The 23,315-nt window shown below is 41.6% G+C and overlaps 1 protein-coding gene across 3 annotated transcripts in view; it reads left to right on the forward strand.

The window, feature by feature from the left end:
* ENOX1 (ecto-NOX disulfide-thiol exchanger 1) overlaps nt 1-23,315 on the forward strand; it is a 509,484-nt gene that overhangs the window by 61,393 nt on the left and 424,776 nt on the right. For all 3 annotated transcript variants that reach the window (XM_037894600.2, XM_043533288.1, XM_043533299.1), the window contains exon 2: nt 22,830-22,903. The gene's annotated coding sequence lies outside the window, so the exon portion shown is untranslated. The remainder of the gene's footprint in view (nt 1-22,829; nt 22,904-23,315) is intronic.

The following is a 23,315-nucleotide window of genomic DNA, read 5'->3' on the forward strand; positions in this document are numbered from 1 at the left end:
TGCTAATGAAACGTCTTCATCTGACGTTCTCCGGTGTATGTGTTTCTCTCTTGTTCCACTAGAAGCTCTTTCTCATATTTAAGGATATGAATTTGCCAAGCACACTGACTCATTTCTCTGCTTTTTTTTTCTTTTGTGAAAACACTAAAAGCAAGGCGCACAAGTACCTTCTAGCGGTACATTCACTACCTGTGCACACCTGTTTTGACTTGATTGTCACAGGAATTACCCACAGCAGTTCTAGGTGCAGCACCTGTTCCATTAGCAGTCAGTGCCTACTCAGCCTTTCATTAGCACATACAAAACTTCACCTCTTATAGGACCTTTTCACTATATAACCTAGGAAGGCTAGGAGGAAACAAACTCATTTACCAAAGGAAAGTGCCAATAATCAATGTAATCAAACTTCTCCCAAGAAGGAGGGCGTTACTGGTGGAGGAGGCAGTGAAACTGTTTGATCAGGTGGCCCCATTTGAAAATCCAGCTCTTTGGCACAAAATAATGGATAAAATATTTTCCATGAAGATTAACAATAGGGATCTTGGGAAATCGGGATGATGTAGCAGGATTCACAGAGATAGTTGAGGGGGAAAGTGTCTGGACTCAAGAGATCATTGAAGTAAACAGGCAGAGAGTTATTCTAAGTTCCAAGCTTGACAACCCAGAGAGATGCATTGCTATAGAAAGCTGTAGACTGCCAGTTTTTGACATCAGCATTTCTCTACTACATTCAGATAATAAAAGCTCTATTTTAAGATCCATATGCACTTCTTTGAAGTCAATTTACAGGGAAATATTGTTGAGAAACTGTCAGTGAAAGTAGGGATGGGTATAAACAAAATATCAGCTTTGTGGGAAGGGAAGGATTTCAAAATCTGGATCCAAATTTTCTGGCTCAGGATCAGTTTCTAGTAGAAAATATTCCAAATATGCCAATTTGTTTATAGTCTCTAGGGCTAAAGGTCACGGGGAAGATGGGCCATTTATTTATTTAGTTTTCTTCTTCTTTTCTTAAAAGAATCCTCAGAAATATCCTCTTAGGAACCAAAAGAGTGAAAAAACAGAATATAGAGTTGATGCTTTACACTGTTTGGAGGAAGGCAACCCTTCAGTTCTGAATTCAGTTTCTCCGGGGAGCTTGGAAGGGGCTTCCACACACATGGAGGCTCACAGCCCCACAGGTGTAGATGAAGAACTTTGAAGTCAGTGAATTTTCTCAGCTGAGAGACCTTGAAGGAGCAGACAGTCCCAGGGTTTGGAAAAAATGTACACACATACAATGGAAAGAATCACAATTAGTACGTATGGAGAAGTGTGAAGTAGTCTCTCAATATAAGGTAGTGAGGATACAGACCCCAACAATTAAAAGGGGTCATGTAGAGATTTATTGAGCGGCATCTACAGGGTTATGGGCATAGTAAAAGGAAAATATCCTGAAAAAAGTACAAGCTTACTAAAAATGATAAATGAGATTTAAAATCTGAGTGACTGGATTCAGTCACTCGTCCACCTTATCACTTCCCATTTCCTGACCATTGGCATTAGTTTTGTGGACATATGAGTAAATGATGGAGACCCTGTTACTCTGGCATGCTAAGTTTGTATTTAGAGCCCATGGTACTAGGATTTAGGGACACAAGGAAAACACTTAGATGCTGCAGAACTTGTGGTGAAATCAGAGGTACTCTGACAGTTGGGTTTATTCTGTTTACTTTAGTTCTTGTACTGAGAGTAAGATGGCTGAGTGGTTGTGTCAATAAATATGATCCCTAGTACAGGCTTGTGTTTTATGGCTTTTGTTTTGTTATCTGATCTGGCATCCTTATGGCCTGGTGTTGTAACTAAACAAAATCCATATTCATGCTGCTGAGTAAACATTGTGATAAGAACCTACCTGCAAAACTGAGTGCCGTTAATCATTTCTTTTCCTTTGCTTCAGTTAATGTTCCTAAATGTGATTTAGCAGGTTCTTACACCTCCTCCTATTTAGGCTACACTAGCACTTTTCTTGGTAAAACTTTTGTTGGTCAGGGGTGTGAAAACACAGCCCTGACTGACAAAAGTTTCACAAATCAAAGCACCAGTGTGGACAGCGCTATGTCGGCGGGAGACGCTCTCCTACTGACATTGCTATCTCTGCTCATTGTGGGTGGTTTAATTATTGCAGTGGGAGAGCTCTCTCCCGCTGGCATAGAGCAGCTACACAGGAGACCCGACAGCGGCACAGCTGCAGCGGTACAGCTGTGCCACTGTAAGGTCTGTAGTGTAGACGTATTAGACTTGATGCATTAATTTCCCCTGGATATTCAGTCGTGATCAGTAACTGGCTATGATATAAGAAAAGGAGGACTTGTGGCACTGTAGAGACTAACTAATTTATTTGAGCATAAGCTTTTTGAGCTACAGCTCACTTCATCGGACGCATGCAGTGGAAAATACAGTGGGGAGATTTTATATACACAGAGAACATGAAACAATGGGTGTTACCATACACACTGTAAGGAGAGTGATCAGGAAAGGTGAACTATTACCAGCAGGAGAGAAAAAAAACCTTTTGTAGTGATGATCAAGGTGGGCCACTTCCAGCAGTTGACAAGAACGTCTGAGGAACAGTGGGGGGTGGGGAGGGGAGAATAAACATGGGGAAATAGTTTTACTTTGTGTAATGACACATCCACTCCCAGTCTTTATTCAAGCCTAACGTAATGGTGTCCAGTTTGCAAATTAATTCCAATTCAGCAGTCTCTCGTTGGAGTCTGTTTTTGAAGTATTTTTGTTGAAGAATTGCGACTTTTAGGTCTGTAATCGAGTGACCAGAGAGATTGAAGTATTCTCCGACTGGTTTTTGAACGTTATAATTCTTGACGTCTGATTGTGTCCATTTATTCTTTTATGTAGAGACTGTCCAGTTTGGTCAATGTACATGGCAGAGGGGCATTGCTGGCACATGATGGCATATATCACATCGGTAGATGTGCAGGTGAACGAGCCTCTGATAGTGTGTCTGATGTGATTAGGCCCTATGATGATGTCCCCTGAATAGATATGTGGACACAGTTGGCAACGGGCTTTGTTGCAAAGATAGGTTCCTGGGTTAGTGTTTTTGTTGTGTGGTATGTGGTTGCTGGTGAGTATTTGCTTCAGGTTGAGGGGCTGTCTGTAAGCAAGGACTGGCTTGTCTCCCAAGATCTGTGAGAGTGATGGGTCGTCCTTCAGCATAGGTTGTAGATCCTTGATGATGCGCTGGAGAGGTTTTAGTTGGGGGCTGAAGGTGATGGCTAGTGGCGTTCTGTTATTTTCTTTGTTGGGCCTGCCCTGTAGTAGGTAACTTCCGGGTACTCTTCCGGCTCTGTCAATCTGTTTCTTCACTTCAGCAGGTGGGTATTGTAGTTGTAAGAATGCTTGATAGAGATCTTGCAGGCGTTTGTCTCTGTCTGAGGGGTTGGAGCAAATGCGGTTGTATCGTAGAGCTTGGCTGTAGACAATGGATCGTGCGGTGTGGTCTGGATGAAAGCTGGAGGCATGTAGGTAAGTACAGCGGTCAGTAGGTTTCCGGTATAGGGTGGTGTTTATGTGACCATCACTTATTAGCACTGTAGTGTCCAGGAAGTGGATCTCTTGTGTGGACTGGTCCAGGCTGAGGTTGATGGTGGGATGGAAATTGTTGAAATCATGGTGGAATTCCTCAAGGGCTTCTTTTCCATGGGTCCAGATGATGAAGATGTCATCAATGTAGCACAAGTAGAGTAGGGGCATTAGGGGATGAGAGCTGAGGAAGCATTGTTCTAAGTCAGCCATAAAAATGTTGGCATACTATGGGGCCATGCGGGTACCCATAGCAGTGCCGCTGATTTGAAGGTATACATTGTCCCCAAATGTGAAATAGTTATGGGTGAGGACAAAGTCATAAAGTTCAGCCACCAGGTTTGCTGGGACATTATCAGGGATACTGTTCCTGATGGTTTGTAGTCCATCTTTGTGTGGAATGTTGGTGTAGAGGGCTTCTACATCCATAGTGGCTAGGATGGTGTTTTTAGGAAGATCACCAATGGGCTGTAGTTTCCTCAGGAAGTGAGTGGTGTCTTGAGGATAGCTGGGAGTGCTGGTAGCATAGGGCCTGAGGAGGGAGTCTACATAGCCAGACAATGCTGCTGTCAGGGTGCCAATGCCTGAGATGATGGGGTGTCCAGGATTTCCAGGTTTATGGATCTTGGGTAGCAGATAGAATGCCCCTGCTCGGGGTTCTAGGGGTGTGTCTGTATGAATTTGTTCTTGTGCTTTTTCAGGGAGTATCTCGGACTACAGAATAACGTACCAGCCAGTTCTATACTACCACCTGAATCACAATTTTAGAGTGACATATACCTACTCTATAACTGATATAGGTAAGAACTATGTGGGGATTTAGAAAGAGAGTTAGTTGTAAATCAAGACTTCAGAGTGACACCATCTCAGGGAGCATGATAACTAAAGTTTTGTGTCCTCACCCGAAGTCTTACAGTCAAGCTGTTAAAGTAGAGATGGCAGTGAGATACAGTGTTATCAATTAGCCACCTGCGTGAGCTTTCTGACTCAAAGAACGAATAGAGGGCTGATTGCTGTTTCATGTGTGTGCTGCATGACATGATCTTGGGTGCTTGTCTGCCACATCCAGGATCTGACACTTGACATTGCACGTCAATCTCAATCGTTCTCATTTCACTATGAATGTCTAAGGAGCAAGTTGTGTGTGCATCTGGTAGCTCCCAAGGCAGCGGGGAATTGTGACATGCTATAGAAGGTATCTATTGGTTGGTGTTATTGCTATCCTTATATGAGAAATCAAGCATATTAAATAGTTTTCTTCAGAATATCCCCAGTAACGCTAAACCAATATGGGTAATGCCTATAGAATCTCTTACAATGGTTTAACTTTCCAAGAGCTCAGTTCTGCCACCTTTGCTCAAGAAGTAGCTTTACTTTGTGAGTAGCCCCATTTATTTCTGGTGCACAGTCCCAAATGCTAGGCTTTGGATTTTGGTTGTACTACATGAAGAGGAAGGTGCTGTCAAGCTGTTTGGAATGACTCAAACGCATGAGTACGAACCTTAGAGCAGACTGTTAAGAAGCAGGGCACACACCCTAAATTGGTGAGTTTTATACATAAATTTCACCGACTAAATATCCAGTGTGAACTCCTCAAGGACTACAGCAGCCTTAACATGGAGTCACAGACAGTCCCCTTGGGCACTCCGATCTATCTTGCCATCCAGGTAAGCCTGCCTTTGTAATAGATGGTCCCTTACACCAAAAATCACACTACTGTTCAGGTTACTCCCAGTCCTAAAGGACCAGTCACTTACCCCAGATCAATTGCACTTTAGATCTTGCACCAGTGATAACTTGTGTCAATCCAATAATAAACTAACCATTTATTAACTAAGAAAAATAACTGAGTTATTTATGTGGTTAAAGCAGATAAACCTACACACACAAAGGAGTTACAGTCTTATGTTCCAAAAGGTAACAGGGAGCTGCTCAAATATGCAATCTCTATATGTCCTCTAGGGCTAACCCCGGCGAAGCAGCTGGGGATCCCTTACTTATACTTAGAAATATTGTCCTTCAAAGTCCAAGCAGAGTAGAGATACAGTTTCTTCCTGTCAGGGATTTTTATTTCCTTCCCCCAAGGTTCAAGCTGATGGGACGAGTCCCCATGCACATCTCCTCTTCATGGGTATGGGGCACAATCAGGGAAATATTTTGTCTTCTGATGTTCCACAATGGTTTGTCTGGTGTCTATGGGCCTTCTTTTCTCAGGCAGGAGATAACACCTCCTGTGCTAAACTAGAATTTCACACTTGGTAATCCTGCTCTCCTGACTGGTGGTTTTACAGACAGAGCAAACACTTAAATATTATTTTATAACATATTCAGATGTTTAAACTTCATGAAAACTAACAGAATGTTACTTGTATTGTTTTTGCTTATCTGTTCCTGGCATAATATAATAGCAAACATTTACATGGTAAATACCCCTATAATTAAATAATACATCAGACACCAAAGCAGCCTTTGGGAATGCTAATGAAGGACTTTATCAGAAAAGGTGCTAATTCCAAAGCAAATGGCCATATTGGTGATGACCAGAGGTCAAAAAATTAAGTGCATTTCTCACTCATTGGCATCAAAGGAAAAGCCCACATGGGTAGAGACACTGTCAGCAGCTTTGTGTGTGTGAATATACTACAAATATGGGCTCAAAGAAAGAGCTTTTGTCTCTGGATTGTTTGAATACTAACAGGGCAGAATTACTGAACGAGAAGATGGAGCTCTCCAGAGTTATTCTGGGTAGTCCCGAGAGACTTTTGGGAAACTGGCAGATGACTATATCTGTGCTACCATTTGGAATTATAGACTGTGACTCACCTGTACATACGTTTTACCTGCTTTAACCTTTCAATAACTCTCATTTCCTTTTCTTACCTGATAAACCTTCAGTTAGTTTACTATAGAATTGGCTGCCAGCATTGTCTTTGGTGTAAGATCCAGAGAACCAATTGATCTGGGGTAAGTGATTGATCTTTTGGGACTGGGAGAAACTTGATGTGGTGTGATTTTAGGTTTAAGTAATCTTTTATCACAAAGTTCCATTTGTCTGGTTGGCAAGAAAGGCTGGAGAGTCTAAGGGGACTCTCTGTGACTCCATGGAAAGTCTGGTATAATGATTCTGGAGTTCACATTTGTTACTGGCTTGGTGAATCTGATTATAAAATATACCACCAGTTTGGGGTGTCTGTTCTTGTTTTCTGACAGTCTGCCCTGAGAGAGGCACAGTTGTGAGCCACTCCAGACAGCATGAAAATGGGATACCGATATTACAAATGAGATTAATGCATGCAGCATCCTATAAGCATTTAATAAAGCCTAAATACTAAACACCAACTTAACATCTATTTTAAATATTTTGAAGAGGACTTGGCATGAGCAGGCACCTGGTCTGCCACTAGGGTTGCCAGCCCTCTAGGATTGTCCTGGAGTTCCCAGGAATGAAAGATTAATCTTTAATTAAAGATTATATTATGCAATGAAATCTCCAGGAATTTGTCCAACCAAAGTTGGCAACCCTATTTGCCACTGTCACAGATCTTACTACTCATCCAGAGCAAAAGTGGTAGAGTAGGGCCGTAAATATTCATAGAATCATAGAATATCAGGGTTGGAAGGGACCTCAGGAGGTCATCTAGTCCAACCCCCTGCTCAAAGCAGGACCAATCCCCAACTAAATCATCCCAGCCAGGGCTTTGTCAAGCCTGACCTTAAAAACTTCTAAGGAAGGAGATTCCACCACCTCCCTAGGTAACGCATTCCAGTGTTTCACCACCCTCCTAGTGAAAAAGTTTTTCCTAATATCCAACCTAAACCTCCCCCACTGCAACTTGAGACCATTACTCCTTGTTCTGTCATCAGCTACCACTGAGAACAGTCTAGATCCATCCTCTTTGGAACCCCCTTTCAGGTAGTTGAAAGCAGCTATCAAATCCCCCCTCATTCTTCTCTTCCGCAGACTAAACAATCCCAGTTCCCTCACCCTCTCCTTATAAGTCATGTGTTCCAGTCCCCTAATCATTTTTGTTGCCCTCCGCTGGACTCTTTCCAATTTTTCCACATCCTTCTTGTAGTGTGGGGCCCAAAACTGGACACAATACTCCAGATGAGGCCTCACCAATGTCGAATAGAGGAGAATAATCACGTCCCTCGATCTGCTGGCAATGCCCCTACATATACATCCCAAAATGCCATTGGCCTTCTTGGCAACAAGGGTACACTGTTGACTCATATCCAGCTTCTCGTCCACTGTCACCCCTACGTCCTTTTCTGCAGAACTGCTGCCGAGCCATTCGGTCCCTAGTCTTCTTGCAGGTCCTGGCTTAGGAGATAAGGAGTGGCACTGGTCTGTTTACCCAAATCTCCATCTTTGAAAACACAATTCAGTGAATTTAAGAAATGACAATCTGAGACAATAGTTTCTCCTGAAAACAGATATCACTGTTCCCAGAACAGCCATTGTTACAACTAGTGCTAGAAATCTGGGTAGCTGCTTGGGGTCAGCTTAATAAATGGAGGATAATTGCTTCGTCATTCATGCTTTTTAATATAGACTATTAAGACTGCAGTAGTAAGTTTTGATTAGCCATGCAGATATTGCTAAAAGGGAGATGTGTCTGGGTAGATGTTTAACTTGTGTGGCTCTTGACACAGAATGACCAGTCTCTTACAGCTCTTCTGAGTACAGTAATCTAATCCCCAAGGAATGCAATGTGGTGGTTGGAGAGTTTGCTGGGTGGGTTTTTTTTGTTTTTTTGCATATCTAATCCTTTGCTCTTGGGAAAGTTGCGAGGATCTGTATCTCTAAAAATCCATTTTCTAATATACAAGTTCTGCATAATGCTTTCAATATCTAGCCCTCTGTGTCTTAGGAAGGCTTAAACTGAAAAATCCAAACCACCTGGGGTCTGGTGGAAAGCTGGGAAGATTTGCTTCCCTTAAAATATGTTGAGTGGCATGCTATGCAGGAGAGAGTATTATCTAACTGATGGGGATAATTTTAAAATAGGATGTGCCTGTATTGCATGAATAAAATTGGCAGTGGTGGGCTTATTTGGGTACACAATTGCACTTGCAGACACTTTAACATTTAAGCACCGATTAATACATGCAAACTTCTTCTATTTTCATGTGTAGATATGATGCATTTCAAAACTGCATTTGTAATGCATTAGTCTGCATTTCTTCAGGTCAGACTACTGAGGGATGTATTTGATTTTGAGATCATTTTTTGAAAGGATTTAAGTTTTTAAAAAAAACACCAAACTAATTGGTACAACTGTGCAGTGCTGTGGTATACCAAGCCTTTAAGGTACTAGTAGTGTATTAGGTGTCCCACAGCTCACAGGCCAGTGCTGGAGGTGCTTCAGCTGCTCGACCCTTATAGGTACTAGTCCTGGTTGGTCCCCCCAGACATGTATCTAGAGTGGAGTATTTTACTAGGGCTGGCAAGAAAGGGAAAGCTGAAAATGCCATAAATAGAGTGTCTTAGATACAGCTCAAAGTAAAACAATAGTAGTTCCTGTTTGGCCCTTGGGGGGAAGCCTAGTCCAGTTCTTTATTAAAAGCAAATAAGAGCTTGCAGATTTCCAGGTCAGGCTCAGGTAGTCGTGTGTCATGTTGGGGTGCCTTTGCACTGGCTCCCTGCCCAGTGTCTGCTGCTTCCTCACAAGTTCCACACAGACCTGAACCTTCCTGCAGTGTCCAACTATCACGTCCTGTTTCACACATGGTTCCCTGGCTGCTGTTGCAGCCTTCTCTGCACACAGTTCCCTGGAAATTTCCCTGCATTCAGCTGCTCCTGGCTTGCCTGCAGCTGCTGCTTCCCCAAAAGCCAGGATACTTCCTGGGTCAGGGTGTTTCATTGCAATTCTGTCCTACTAGCTAGGGGAAATGGATGTGTCTACATATTCACCTCCAGAGGGCCCTAAATCAGTGGAGAAATGGTTGATGGGAATTGTAATTTCCAGTTTAGTAGATTTGTCTATTGGAAATAGATTGGAAAGAGCAAAACTATTTTATATAAAAACTCAGATAGTTAAAAAGGAAACTGGAAAAAAAAACTGTGACAGAATACTGTGGGTCAAATCCTATGGCCCTTTCTGTAGTCCCTTAATTAAAACAGATTTCCTACTGACGTTTTAATTAAGATTTTGCCAGAATAAAGACTGTAGAATTTGGTCCTACATATAAAATGAAAAAGAACATACTTCAGCAGTGTCCAATCCACAGATAACAATGCTGTTAAAGAGGGAGCATCAAATATACTCACAGTTCAAGGACATATGAAAAAGATACAACCTCTATTCTGTTTTGCATGGGTGCTTACACTGCGTTCATCACCATAGTATCTTAGCACCTTGCAGTAGTGCCTTAGGTGACATGACTAACGTCTGTCACATGTCGTTTGTTCTTTCATCCTGACCCCTGGGGGAGAAGTGTGCATAGTGAAGTGTTTTGGTTTGGTTGAGTGTGTTTTGTCGGTTTTATTTTGTTTTTGTGTTTTTATATATATGTTCCTATGTGTTAGAGGAGTCAGGTCAAAGATATGCACCTTGCACTTAGCGTGGAAGATGATGAGGTTTGTGATGGTCCTTAGTTCCTGAGGGGGTTCATTCCACGGTCTTTGATCAGCCCCCAGGGAAGTTCTTTCTCCCTCACAGATGAGCTTTACCCTTACTGAAGAGAGTTCCATTGTCCCAATGATCTCATACGTTACCATAAGCAGTGAAATAAAGGGGAGAGATGAGAGAGTGTTTTACCCTGCTAATCTGGCAGAGATGAAGTGGTAGAGTCTCTGTTGTCTTTAAGGCACAGCCGTGTGTTAGGAGCACAGTAGAGGTACACTTTGGGGATCACAGAGTGTGCACACAGCCACTCTGTCACTTCAGAAGAGGGTGCAACATCTCCTTTCTGTTGGGTCTGGCCTGCTCTCCTCATGTCCACTCACTTTAGACAAGCTACTACCAGCGGTGGCAGTGGCCTCACTCCTATCTATCCAGCTGTCTAGCTGCTTCTGTTGACAGCAATCAGTGTAGTATCTGGGCATCAGTATGGGCTAGAGACAAACATTTTGCCTAGTTCCAGTGTGTGTGTGCACAAGGTAACGGAGCTTCCTTGTGTTGTTGCCTTGAACCTCATCCCCTTTGTGGATCAGCATAGGAACTGAACATGGTCTTACCTTTAGTGTTTTTCCTTTTTCTTCCTGTCAGTTGTCTTGGGGATAAACATTAAAGGTGACTCTAAAGGATAAAATTCTATTAAAATAAAATTTTAATTTAACATTTTTGTCTTAGTAACAGTGTGTGTGTGTGTGGGCAGTTGTAGCCTGCTGTAAATTACTTTAGTTTTGGTTATCAAAATCCAGTGGCTGAAGACGAGTGCGGGGAGGGAAAGGATCTGGCACAATCTATTTGCATCACACAAAACTGGAACAAACACGAGAGGACAGGATCAAGGAGGCATCAATCAGTGTCCAGTTGTGCAGGCATAGATTTCCATTAATGTTTTGAAAATCAGAAATTCTGCATATTCTGTTTTATGTTAATTGAGCACTTCAGGCACAAAACAGCATACAGATACATTCCACCTCTTTAGCTGCATTTCTTATATTGCTTCAATGAAAATATGTCTCTTGCTATTGCATCTTAAATGGATTCTTTGAAAATGCAGCCCTGTCCATCTTAGGGAAGAAACTTATTCTGCATTAAAAAGTCAGAGCGTTATGGGAAAAGTAGGGTTACAGAGGATTGGTAGGAGGCTACTGTTACACTTGAAAGCACATTCCTCAATATTTGTATGTGTGAGTTTTTGAGAACATCTAATGTTTCCTGCTAAGGGAAATCATGCTCCTTTGAATGGAATGGTGATTCTTTATGAAGACTCCTCCAATTTGCTGTTGCAGTGTTACAGGCCAACAGCAGTAAGTACATTAAGTCTGTGGCTCCCTCAGGTTTATTTTTAAACTAAAATTAATCTACAAACCTCTTCAGAATTTATTTGAGCTTTCATATAGGATGAAAAATTAATACAATTATTTTATGAACATATTCTATTTTTTCCCCTTCAACATGTAGCTTGGTTAAGTGGAGAGATGTACCTAACAGATGTTTTGTTTGTGTGTATTGCTTGACAGCAATTGGCACCTTACAACGGCAAAGCTTAAACCAATTATGAGTAGCTGCAACAGCAAAAATCAAGATCAATACAACACAAGGTCGATTTTTTTCTTGTAATATTACTTTGTTGAGGAGTTGGAGGGAGGTTAGGGAGGAAGGAACAATAAATGTATGTTTTTGCACTTCTGTTCTGATGACAACAGAGTGCAATCAGTGTGTCTTGTAACAGGGAAGTAGTATCTCGTATCTCTTTAGAAACATAGGTAATAGTGGTACATAAGAACAGGAGTGCAAAAACACCATCATCGGTTTCCACCATCATAGGGGTCATTTGCCACAAAGGAGGGGGAATTGGTGATCCTTTAGTTTCTCCCTCAGCCTCCTTGCCCCATTGTGAGGTCCCCAGAAAGACTCTCACTAGTGGCCGCATCTGGAGCAAAGCCAACTCAAACCACCCCCTCATTTTTCCACCCCCTTTTGCTGAAGAAGAGAAGATTAGCCTGCCAGAGGATGAGAAACTGTGAAACTCCAGGGTAAGCCAGCAGTTGAGTTTGCTATACTGTAAGCTGGCCTGCCCACCATTTAAAACTGTGCATGCAGGGAACAGAAGGCATGGTCAGGTATGCTTCATCTCTTCTTTCCCACTAAAAATAGAGCAGATCTAGAGACAGATCATGGGATTAGTGAGTCTTCCATCCAGTTTTGTGAGGATAGCTCATTTGAGGAAGAGGTCAGTTTAACAAAGATAGTTCCAGCAAGCTGATCTGGAGAGATGAAGCATTATTCTGAATTTGTCGGTGCTGCCTATGTAGAGAATGAGTTTGATCTCGCAGAAACCTTGCAGTGGTATCAAAAGTTGAAAAGTTGCTAGGGAATATAAACTAGAGGACAAGAATACCTTACTTAACTTACTGAGCAAGACATGATTGTCCTTCCAAGCCCGTTAAGGATCATTGTTGCCGTTGGAAGATGTAAGAGAAAGTATCCTGCCTGTCCACTGTTTGGTAAATTCTCAATCTTCTGTCTGGAGCACCCCGATCATAAATTTTTGGTCTCCATAACTCCCATAAGCTATGTTGTCTTACGAAAAAGAAACAGACCACCTGAGCAGAGTCCTTCAGCAGTCTCTGGTCCTACCACAGGTGTCACCTCGCTGGATGGCAGTGTAGCCCCAGGAATACTGTAGACAAGAAGATAGAATGAACTTTCAAAGAAATGTTTGCACTCCCTAACTATTTCTGTGGCTTTCTCAGAATGCGTTTCAACCCAGCCGCTGAATCTGTCATCCCCCCAGTAAATCCCAATCCAGTTTGAAAGACACATTCCTTTTATCGCCTGACTGCAGAAGAGGGTGTGCTAACTAAGAGTTTCAGTTTGCATGCATTACAACACAGTGGCTAAGAACATGGAATGATGATTTCTCTAAGCCACGCTTTACATTTTTACACCCTGTCCTCAAGAACAGATATTCTTTCAGTGACTGTTCAGATCAATCTCTAAGCAATGTTTCTGAAGAGAGGTTGTCTTCCAGACAATCCTCCCAAAAGTACCAGTGGTATAACGGAAGTCATCTTGTAACTGTATTTGTATGGTTCCTTCTTTAAGCAGGTCTGTGAGATTCTCTCTTAGTGTAAGGAGGTCTAATTTACATCACCTTACATATGACATCTAAAATTGGCTCTGGTTAATAAACAGGCGGCTCAAAACTGTCTAGTTGGTGATTGGCTCTGATCTTGTTCATCTACTTGAGGAGGTTCACCCAGACTTTACAAATTGGTGCTCCTGGGTGAAGATAATGAATTAATGAGTTTAAAAAGTCTTATTTCATTACCTGCAGCACACTCCATTGCACAATGTGTAAAGGTTATTTTGCCAGTGATGCACATGCTAATATATTTTATTGAAGCTATTTTGATATACTGAAGCTGAAGTCGTCTATACAGACTTTTCTAAAGTCTATTAGACATTGCATCTTAGGAGAGCTTTAAGAAGACGGATTCCCAGAGATTATCTTTTCCTCCCTCTTCCAGGGAAGTTAGAATGTTTCATTTAATTTATGTTAATTAGTATAATTTCATCTGGGTTCAGGGGATAAGAGAGGAGGTGGGAGAGAATGAGTTTCCTTAATTTGCCTTTATTAACTACGTCAAACATAAACCTGTTCCTCTTGATGTAGACGAAGGGTAGAGTAAAAGAAGGGAAATTGCTGTACTTTCAGGCTGATGTTAAAAAGAGACTGAAAATATGAATGATAATGATGACAATGGGAGGGGAAATCTGAAAAATTAGGTGTATTATGATGTGTAGTACAGCGATACTTGGCATATTCATTTATTTTTCATATTTCAGTCTTTGGCTATATGTTCATGGGACTCCTCTGAAGCCAAGGGGAGCCACCAACATGCATGTTTAAAGGCAAAATTACGCCTAAGTATTATAACGGGCATCCTTGTTAAATACTGGTACATCTTAAATGGGTGTCAGATTATTTATGCAGTTAACATTTGATTGTCAGCTGAGATTTCAGTGGTGTAAATAATAAAATAAAAGTTTAGAATAATGCTACAAAAAAGGCATTCTATTATGTGTTCACTTGTAGAGACATAAGAGCCATTTTCTACTATGTCTGTCAGACTATTGAATATTCAGTGTAACAGAAGTGCAAGAGTTATACAAATTATTGGGAAAATGAGGTGTTTGTAGTGATTTTTTGATGATGTATTTCAACCTGAGCTTTCTGTTATGAAGAGTTTCGTTCATTTCTGCTGTTGATCCAGATCCTCTGATTCAGAGATGCAAAAGTTTTATATGGAACACTGTCCAATTTAGTTGTTTTGCCTAATGAGATGAGTAAAACCTGTGTCTGTTTGTTAATTATGGTAAATAGTTCTACAGTAGTATGACATAGGTAAAGGATGATCTGATACTTGTTAGGTGAGGACACTTATCAGACAAAATGTGTTTGTTTAAATTTTTAAGATTATCAACGAGCATCCATGCTATACTCAAGTAATGGACTGCTCTTGACGCATATATTAATATCCTTACAATTGTTTATTAGTGGGTATTTTTCTTCACAATCCTAGCACTAGAAACTTTTCTCTTTCATATGAAAGCCTTGATCCTGCAGAGTTTGATAACCTCTGTCAAGGTGAGTGGATTTTTCCAGCCCTGATATGTGGCATCTAAAATAATTGGCAGAGACATCTTTGGGGCTTCTCCATCACTGTGAGATCATCAAGAGAAAGTGCTGTTTCTGTCTCATACACAGACCTAAAACCAGAAAGATCAGGATCCAGGAAATCTGTAGCTTTCAGTTGCTGCTGGAGTAGCTTTGTCACAATCTGCTGACCCAAAAATATGATACACTTTCTTCTGAGAACTCCCATTGTAAACTATGAGTGGAAACCTCCTTGCCTAGGCTTTAATTCCAAGTGTAGCCTATTGGCCAATTGCAGTCCACAGAGTTCTACCTTGTGGCCCAGGCTCTCCTTCTCTTCATTATAGAGATGTGGCCTGGAGAGACTACAGGTTCCAACATACAGCGCTCATGGTGGCTACCATAGCACATGGAGACATGCTGGGGTCTCTAGACATATGTCTCAAATATGTCACTGTTGCTGACATTCAGACACTAGTGTAAGGAAAATGGTATAAACATTCCGTCGCATAGGTGGCAGGACTGGTTGAAAAATATCAATTATTTGTCACTGGAAATTAAAACCAAAAAATTATTCCCCCTTCTCCCCCCCTCCCCCCTGCTGCATTTGCCAACATTTTGTTTGTGTTTGTTTTTTGTACAAAAGATTGACACTGAAAACCAAAACATCATGGTTTCTAAAAAGAATTTTTAGTAAAAGTTTTCATATTTCAAAAATTAAGAAATTGTACTATTTTTTTTTCAAGTTTTGTTTGTTAATTATGAAAATCTGGAAAATGTTGACTGAAAAGCCATTTTTCACTGAAAGAACTGGGTTGGTTTTTTTTGGGTGGGGGGGTGAAGGTATTAACGAACTCTAATACCTACTGTTTAAAAAGAAAGGCAGTTGCAAATTGGGCTTCTGATAATTTTGATGCGCCTGTCAGTGTAAATGTTAAGAACCCCCATACAGCACGAAACTGAGCCTTACTTTAAATTCTGACTTCAATGGTGGTAAAGCTTACTTAGGGCAACTGTGAAAAATAGGGTATGTTTAATTTAGCAGGCTTGGAAGTAATGATTTTTAAAAATGCCAAGATGTCAAAACAACTACGGAAAAGATTGAAGTATACCAGCATGTAACAATGCACTTCCAGTTTATCTGTTGCTGAATTTTTTCAATTTAATAATCCTGTCTTCCAGGGTCTAAAGTGGTGGTTCATTGTATGTAATGTTTTACTGTCACTCCACCAGGCATTAAAAAAAAAAAATTGAAATTACCTTGAGGAAACCAAATCCCTTTATTTCAAAGACAAATTAGATTGATGTATCTTACCATTCTCTATAGATTTCTTCATAAGCGCATTACTTGTTGAAGTGGTACCAGACATTTTGTATATTACAGCAATTTGCATACATTCATTAAGCTGTACTTTGTAAGACTTACTGACAGGGGCATTTGATGATTTTTTGTGTGTGTGCACTGTATTGTGTCTTTACACAGAGCAATCTGTTAAATCATGCCTTTGTCCTTTAGTTTGTCAATAAATGATAAATGAAACAAATGTTAATAGCTGTGGGAGGGTTTTTGGTGTTCGCAGAATAAAGGACAACAGTGGAAGGCATGATTTGTTTGTGAAAATGGCAGTCACTGACAGTAAAGAAAGAAGAGGCACTACAAATAAATACTTTTCCCAGCTTGTTTTATATCTGTACATGCTTTTCAGGATAGCCTACTGAATAAACACTTCAGAAATAAATGCTACTCAGTACCAGGATCCAGAATTGGACTGGTGGTGAGAGAGAAGAGGTTGTTTCCTTGTGTGGTTCTCTACAGCTAAACAATGGAATGTTCATGTTGTTTTCTGTCATTTTTGCAGTAGAGTACTAGGAAGGAGCAGCCATCTGCAGGCTGGCTGATTATCTGGGTGGAAAAATGTGACATTTTCCCAAATTGTGCCTGCAAACCAAGTTCCATCTACTTGTGATACCTGAATAATAAGATGTCTCTCATAGTGTGCTGTGCATAAGATGATTGTCCCTTTTGTTTATTGCACGCTTTCAGTAGTGCAACTATTTCAGCAATGAAATAGTTCATAATGTTGACGGTTAAATTGTCGTAATGGAGCTTCAAAGTTAATACCCATTTGAGATGAATGGGAACAGTTCACCTCCCTCAGAGCTATTGTTTCAGGTTGTCTGCAGATTCATTTGAACTTTATTGTGGTGTTTTACACCCAGTTCACATTTTGAAGGCAATTTTCACAACTATAAGGTCCAGATAATTAATTTTTAAAAATAAATCCTGGCCTCTAGAAGCCAATATAGGAACCTCTAGGAAAAGTACTGGCTCACAGAAAGAAAAGGAGTACTTGTGGCACCTTAGAGACTAACCAATTTATTTGAGCATGAGCTTTCGTGAGCTGTAGCTCACGAAAGCTCATGCTCAAATAAATTGGTTAGTCTCTAAGGTGCCACAAGTACTCCTTTTCCTTTTGCGAATACAGACTAACACGGCTGTTACTCTGAAACCTGGCTCACAGAGCCATCCCAGTTCATCCCATGTGTGCACTTAATCATGTGGAGTAAACACTATGGTAGGAGACTGGGAATAAAGAGGAAAGATATGGATACCAAGAAGGGTAAGAGATGAGACAAAGACAAGAGGGGAAAGGGAAGACTACAGACTGATGGTAAAATAAAGGTTACTCTTTTGGTCATCCAGGAGGTCTTCAGTTGCTTGTCATGGTACATGTACTAAGTAGCTTATGCCATTTTGCAGGTGATATTTTGCTGATTTTTCACAGTAGCTTTAGTGGGATTTTTCTTTGTCATTCCTATATTTCTCATCTCTGAAGCACTGACAATTTTTGAGATCAAATAGAGGATGCAGAGATGTAGTTCTATTGTTCATGCTCCTTTATTGTGGATTCTAAACTTTCAAGTCTGTCTTATCTGCATTTGACATAAACAGTAAGAATGGCAAACAAGTATATAGAGTGAATAATCCTGGAAATTGTAATATTTGTAAAGATTTCTTGAATACATAGAGCAGAGTAGTGGGGGGTTATTTGTTATTGTTGTTTTTATTGTATTTTATTGTTGTTGTTGTTGTTGTTGTTCTTGCCTGCGTGTTTATGCACTTTTTAGCCCAACCCCTGATCCCCATCCGTCTCCTCCTCCCCCACAGAACATCAAATATGAGCCTCTGTGCCCTTTGAACATATGTTCATGCACACAGCTGGAAGTATAGGTTAAAGCGTGAGTTTTGCTGTAAGGTGTTCTCCTATCTTTCCATCTCGCAGTAAAGATGCCGCTAACGCACATGTTGTTGAGCTCGTGAGCTCCAGTGCCATCCCACAGCTCTTGGGGCCTGTGTGTTATGTCCCATCTACCTACTCACTTCCCACTCATCTCCTGTGCACTGGAAGCTATCTGCTGTGTTCAGTGTGGGGAGCCTAAAGATTATCTACCACAAGGCTAAGGATGGCCAGTCTGGCAACAATCTGCCTGCGTGCCCTTACCACAATGTATTCAACCACATATTTAACGCTACCCTAAGCATGGAGCCTTCAGTACTGCATAACATGCTGCTAAGCAGGGCAGGTTTAATTTTTTTGTTTTTGTTTTTTTTAAGACCAATGCAGGGATGTAGGTGCACAAGGCATCCCTTATTTCTCTTGCTTCCCTGGACCCAGCCCCAGTAATGGCAGGCACACCTTTTGATTGTTTGTACAGAGTCTGCAAACCAGCAGCGTCCTGAGTTAACTCTGTGGGAAAATTCTAGCCCTTATCCTCATGGATGTTGTGCAGGCCACAGCACAGATGGAACTGGCTGCACTGGTATCCAAACAGATTTGTAGGCAGCACCAGCTTGCTTTCAGCCTGCCAAAAGCACACTCCATCACCATCTGCAACTGCTAAGTGTATAATTAATCCTTCTTCTGCCAGGTGCTCTGTGGTGAGGGTATGGTTTCATAAGCCATGGTAGTAGGGGGTAAATGAGATCTCCTAAAATAATTGGGCACAAATACCCCATTGATAATCATGCTATTTGGAGGGAATAAGGTCTCTGTTTGTCCAAATAGGTAAACATCAAATCTCCTCAGCACCCTGGTGTCATGCACGTTTCCTGTACATCCCACATTGGTGTTCATGAACCTGCCTTTGTGATTGCCCAAGGCCTGCAGAACAATAGGGTAGTATTCTTTGCAGTTGACATATTCATGTGGTCCTTGTGGTAGGCAAATTATGGGCACTTGAGTGTTGTCAGTGGCCCCAGCGCAGTTTGGAGACCCCATTCTCCGAAAGCCAGTTATTACTTCAGGCATAGTAGCAATGTCTGCCACTTGTGGCAAAACCACAGTATTCATGGTTTCACAAGCTACCACTACCATCTCATCGACCGTTGACTTGCCAATAGTAAACTGATTATCCACCCACTTGTAGTAGTTAGGGGTAGCCAGCTTCCAGGTGGCAATAACAACCTGCTTCTGGACTGGTATGGCCTCCCTCATTTGCAGTCCTGGCACTGGAGGGTCATTCGGAGCAAGCTCCTTGTACAGATCCAGGAAGGCGGTCTTTATCTTGCGAAAATTCTGTAGCTACTGCCAGTAATTCCAGGTTTGCCTGACAACGTGATCCCACTACGCCGTGCTAGTTGTCCTGTGTCAAAAGCACTAGTCTGTATAAGAAACCACAGTTGCAGCATGCAACAGATATCTCCTGTCTGCCGTGAATGAGCTCTCCTCTGAGTCTTGTCACCACCTTCCATTCAGAAGGAAATGCTTCTGAAATGACACTCACCATCTTCTAGATCCTCTGTCTGTACCCTGTTGGACTAACAGTTCAGCCACAAGTAGAAACAGCTCAGCCAGTAGTTCTGGATCCATGGCTTGGCACCAGCTGGAACAGACAGAGCTGGAAGTGCCTCTGCTAAATGATACACCGTCTACCACATGCCTTTCAAGATCCAGGGGTCCTACACATGCCTATCACAACATGTATTGTACCTCATCCAGTGCACAGAATGCCCCGATAACAGCTAAGGAGGTGAAACCAGACAATCACTACGCTCTTGAACAAACTCACACAGGACACCCTCTTACCTGTGGGTGAACACATTTCACAAAGGTTTCAGAGTTTATGCCCAAATAAATTTGTTAGTCTCTAAGGTGCCACAAGGACTCCTCATTGTTTTTGCCTTTCACAAAGTGATCCCTCTGTATCTGACCTATCAGGCTTCATCCTCAAAGGAAACTGCACAACACTTTCAAAAGATGAGCCTAGGAGCTTAAATTCATAACTTTGCTAGACACTAAAAATCATAGGTTTCAGAGTAGCAGCCATGTTAGTCTGTATCCGCAAAAAGAACAGGAGTACTTGTGGCACCTTAGAGACTAACACATTTATTTGAGCATAAGCTTTCGTGAGTTACAGCTCACTACATCGGATGCATGCAGTGGAAAATACAGTAAGGCAATTTTATATACACAGAGAACATGAAACAACGGGTGTTACCATGCACACTGTAACAAGAGTGATCAGGTAAGATGAGCTATTACCAGCAGGAGAGAAAAAAGACCCTTTTGTAGTGATAATCAAGATGGGCCATTTCCAGCAGTTGACAAGAACGTGTGAGGAACAGTGCGGGGGTGGGGTGGGGGTGGGGGAATATAAACATGAGGAAATAGTTTTACTTTGTGTAATGACACATCCACTCCCAGTCTTTACTCAAGCCTAATGTAATGGTGTCCAGTTTGCAAATTAATTCCAATTCAGCAGTCTCTCATTGGAGTCTGTTTTTGAAGTTGTTTTGCATGATCTTCATAAAGACACTGGATTTATGCCTTATTACGACAATCTGTAACCTACTAACCCCTGTTTTTGGTCCTGTGACTACAGGGATGTTAACGGGCCACTTCTCCTTGAATAGTGCCTTAGAATATGTGTTAACTACTTATGATTTAAGGCTGCGAGTCTGTTACAGAGGTCACAGAAGTCACAGATTCCGTGACTTTCCGTGACCTCTGTGACTTTTGCAGTGGCTGGTTCTGACTCGGGGCTGCCCGGGCTCAGGGCTAGGGGCAGGGGGTTGGGGGCTGCGGGTGGGTGTTTACCTCAGGGTGGGGGACTCCCACTGGCATGGCCCTGCAGGTCCTAGGCGGTGGAGGGGCCGGGGGGGGAGGAGGGGGCGGAAGGCTCTGCACCACGTGCTGCCTGTGCCCACAGGCCCTGCCCCCGCAGCTGCCATTGGCTTGTGCCCCTCCACTGCCTAGGAGCTGCAGGGACGCGGAGCTGGGTAGGGAGCCCCTGCCAGCCCTCCCCCCCCAGCACCAGTGGGGTCCCAGGCCACCGCCCTCAGCACCCATGGCGCTGCTGGACTGCCCCCCTCCCTCCCAGAGCACCGACGGCCCCCGCCCAAGTCACCGGTATTTTTAGTAAAAGTCATGGGCAGGTCATGGGCTATGAATTTTTGTTTACTGCCCATGACCTGTCCGTGACTTACTAATTTACTTATTTACCCATGACTAAATTGTAGCCTTACTTATGATAAACTATCTGTTCGAACTTATGTTTAGCTGTGACACTCGGACTACCTTCCCCAGACCTGAGGAAGATCTCTGTGTAGCTCAAAAGCTTCTCTCTCTCTCTCACCAACAGAAGTTGGTCCAATAAAAGTTATTACCTCACCCACCTGTCTTTCTAATAGCCTGGGATTGACAGCTACAGCTACACTGCATTTTGCTAATTGTGCTGGCTAGCTAAGAACACATCTGCACAAAGGCCCAGGAGGGATAGGCAAGTTCTTCCACAATACACCAACCAGTTCCTAGGGTGGCTCAATTTAGTAATGCACTAAAAACACTGGATTACCCCCCCAAAACATATGTAACTCCAGTGTCAATGTTGATGCAACTAGATTGGTATGGGGCATGTGCAGCTCTGTAGTATGGACATTTGGCGGTGGCTTGGCAAGCACATGTGCATATACGTATCAGCCAGGACACACATACACTCTGCAGTGTAGACATACCCTTAGAAATCCTCAAGATAGTGTGGTAGACAAACTGATGGAGCCACCAGATAAGTGTTGGTACCAAATAAGGACCATTCCCACCTCAGTCTGGCACTTGAACTGTTGTCTTTTCTGCTTGCTTTCTTTTTCTATCCCTTTCCATGTCAGTTAAGTCTTTTTTTGTTTGTTTCCTTCTTCTGCCACATCTTACAGTTTTAACTGTTCAGTCATTTCTTTTTCTTCTTTCTTTAGTAACTGTATAGTAAAACTAATTTGTTTTGTCAAATGGATTATACACTGCACAGTGCTGATATCTGTATCACTGTGTCAGAATCACCAGGAGAATTTATAGAGACTCTAGCTACTAATTGTGGGTAAGTGCTATGCACATGCACATGCCTGAACATGTGTCTGCTTTAGGGACAGAAATATATGGAGCCAGATTTTGGAATCCGTAGTAGAATTGTCATTTTTAACCTTTCTTTATTGATGCATGGTTCTCTAATTCATGCTGTTGCTCTGCTGCAAATCAAAGGCAGAATGTGGCTCAAATGTATGTCTGTTTGTAGGTTTTTTAATAGATTTTTATTTTCTGCCATACCACTAGCCATTATACATATTGAATGTATTGGTTTTAGTCTATCATTACTGATAGTTGTAGTAAAATTACTATTCTGAAACTTGATGTTAGCAGGAACTATCCTGTACTATTTTTGAATTCCCATAAGCAGGCTTACTTAAAAGCTTTATGATACTGTATATGTCTTAAATGTAATATTTAATAGATTATCCTACTAGTCATCATTCTTATCTCACACAACATGCATTGCTCTACACATACTGTAAAGGATAACATTTTAAATTTATTTCCAAATGGAAGTTTAGCGGAATGATTTTGCTCTGCTTTTATGCCCAAACTATTTACTTTCAGTGACATATTTTTAATGTCTATGGTTTTCCTTTGCAGATCTTGGTCACTGAAGGTGAAGCAATCTTTGGCTACATGCTTCTACAAACCTGGTGAAGATATACTACAAACAGGTACTGTATAGGATAACTCCAGAGTTGGTCTTACATTATTTGGTTATTGAGCTAAGTTTTTATGACTATTTGTTGTAATATTGCAATTCTTAAATCCTCTGAAAAATCTCAGTTGTCATTAGTGGAGTAATGTGGTAGATCTTTGTATGCTACATTTTCAGTAAGGTGTGTAGTATTTGTATGGGAAAATAAAGAAATGCATGATGCACACGATTGTTTAGAGAGAACGGCATAGAACTAAATAGATAGGTTTAATTTCAAAGTGGGCACAATTGTGGGTGTATATGAGCATCTTGGCAGTGGAGTTAATATACAGCCCTGCATTTGGGCCTCAGTCCTCCAAACACTGACTTAACTTTGCTACTGTAAGTAGTCTCGTTGATTCCAACTGGAATTATTCAAGGTAGAAACA

The sequence above is a fragment of the Chelonia mydas genome, chromosome 1 (genome assembly GCF_015237465.2).
Source record: "Chelonia mydas isolate rCheMyd1 chromosome 1, rCheMyd1.pri.v2, whole genome shotgun sequence".
Classification (NCBI taxonomy): domain Eukaryota; kingdom Metazoa; phylum Chordata; order Testudines; family Cheloniidae; genus Chelonia; species Chelonia mydas.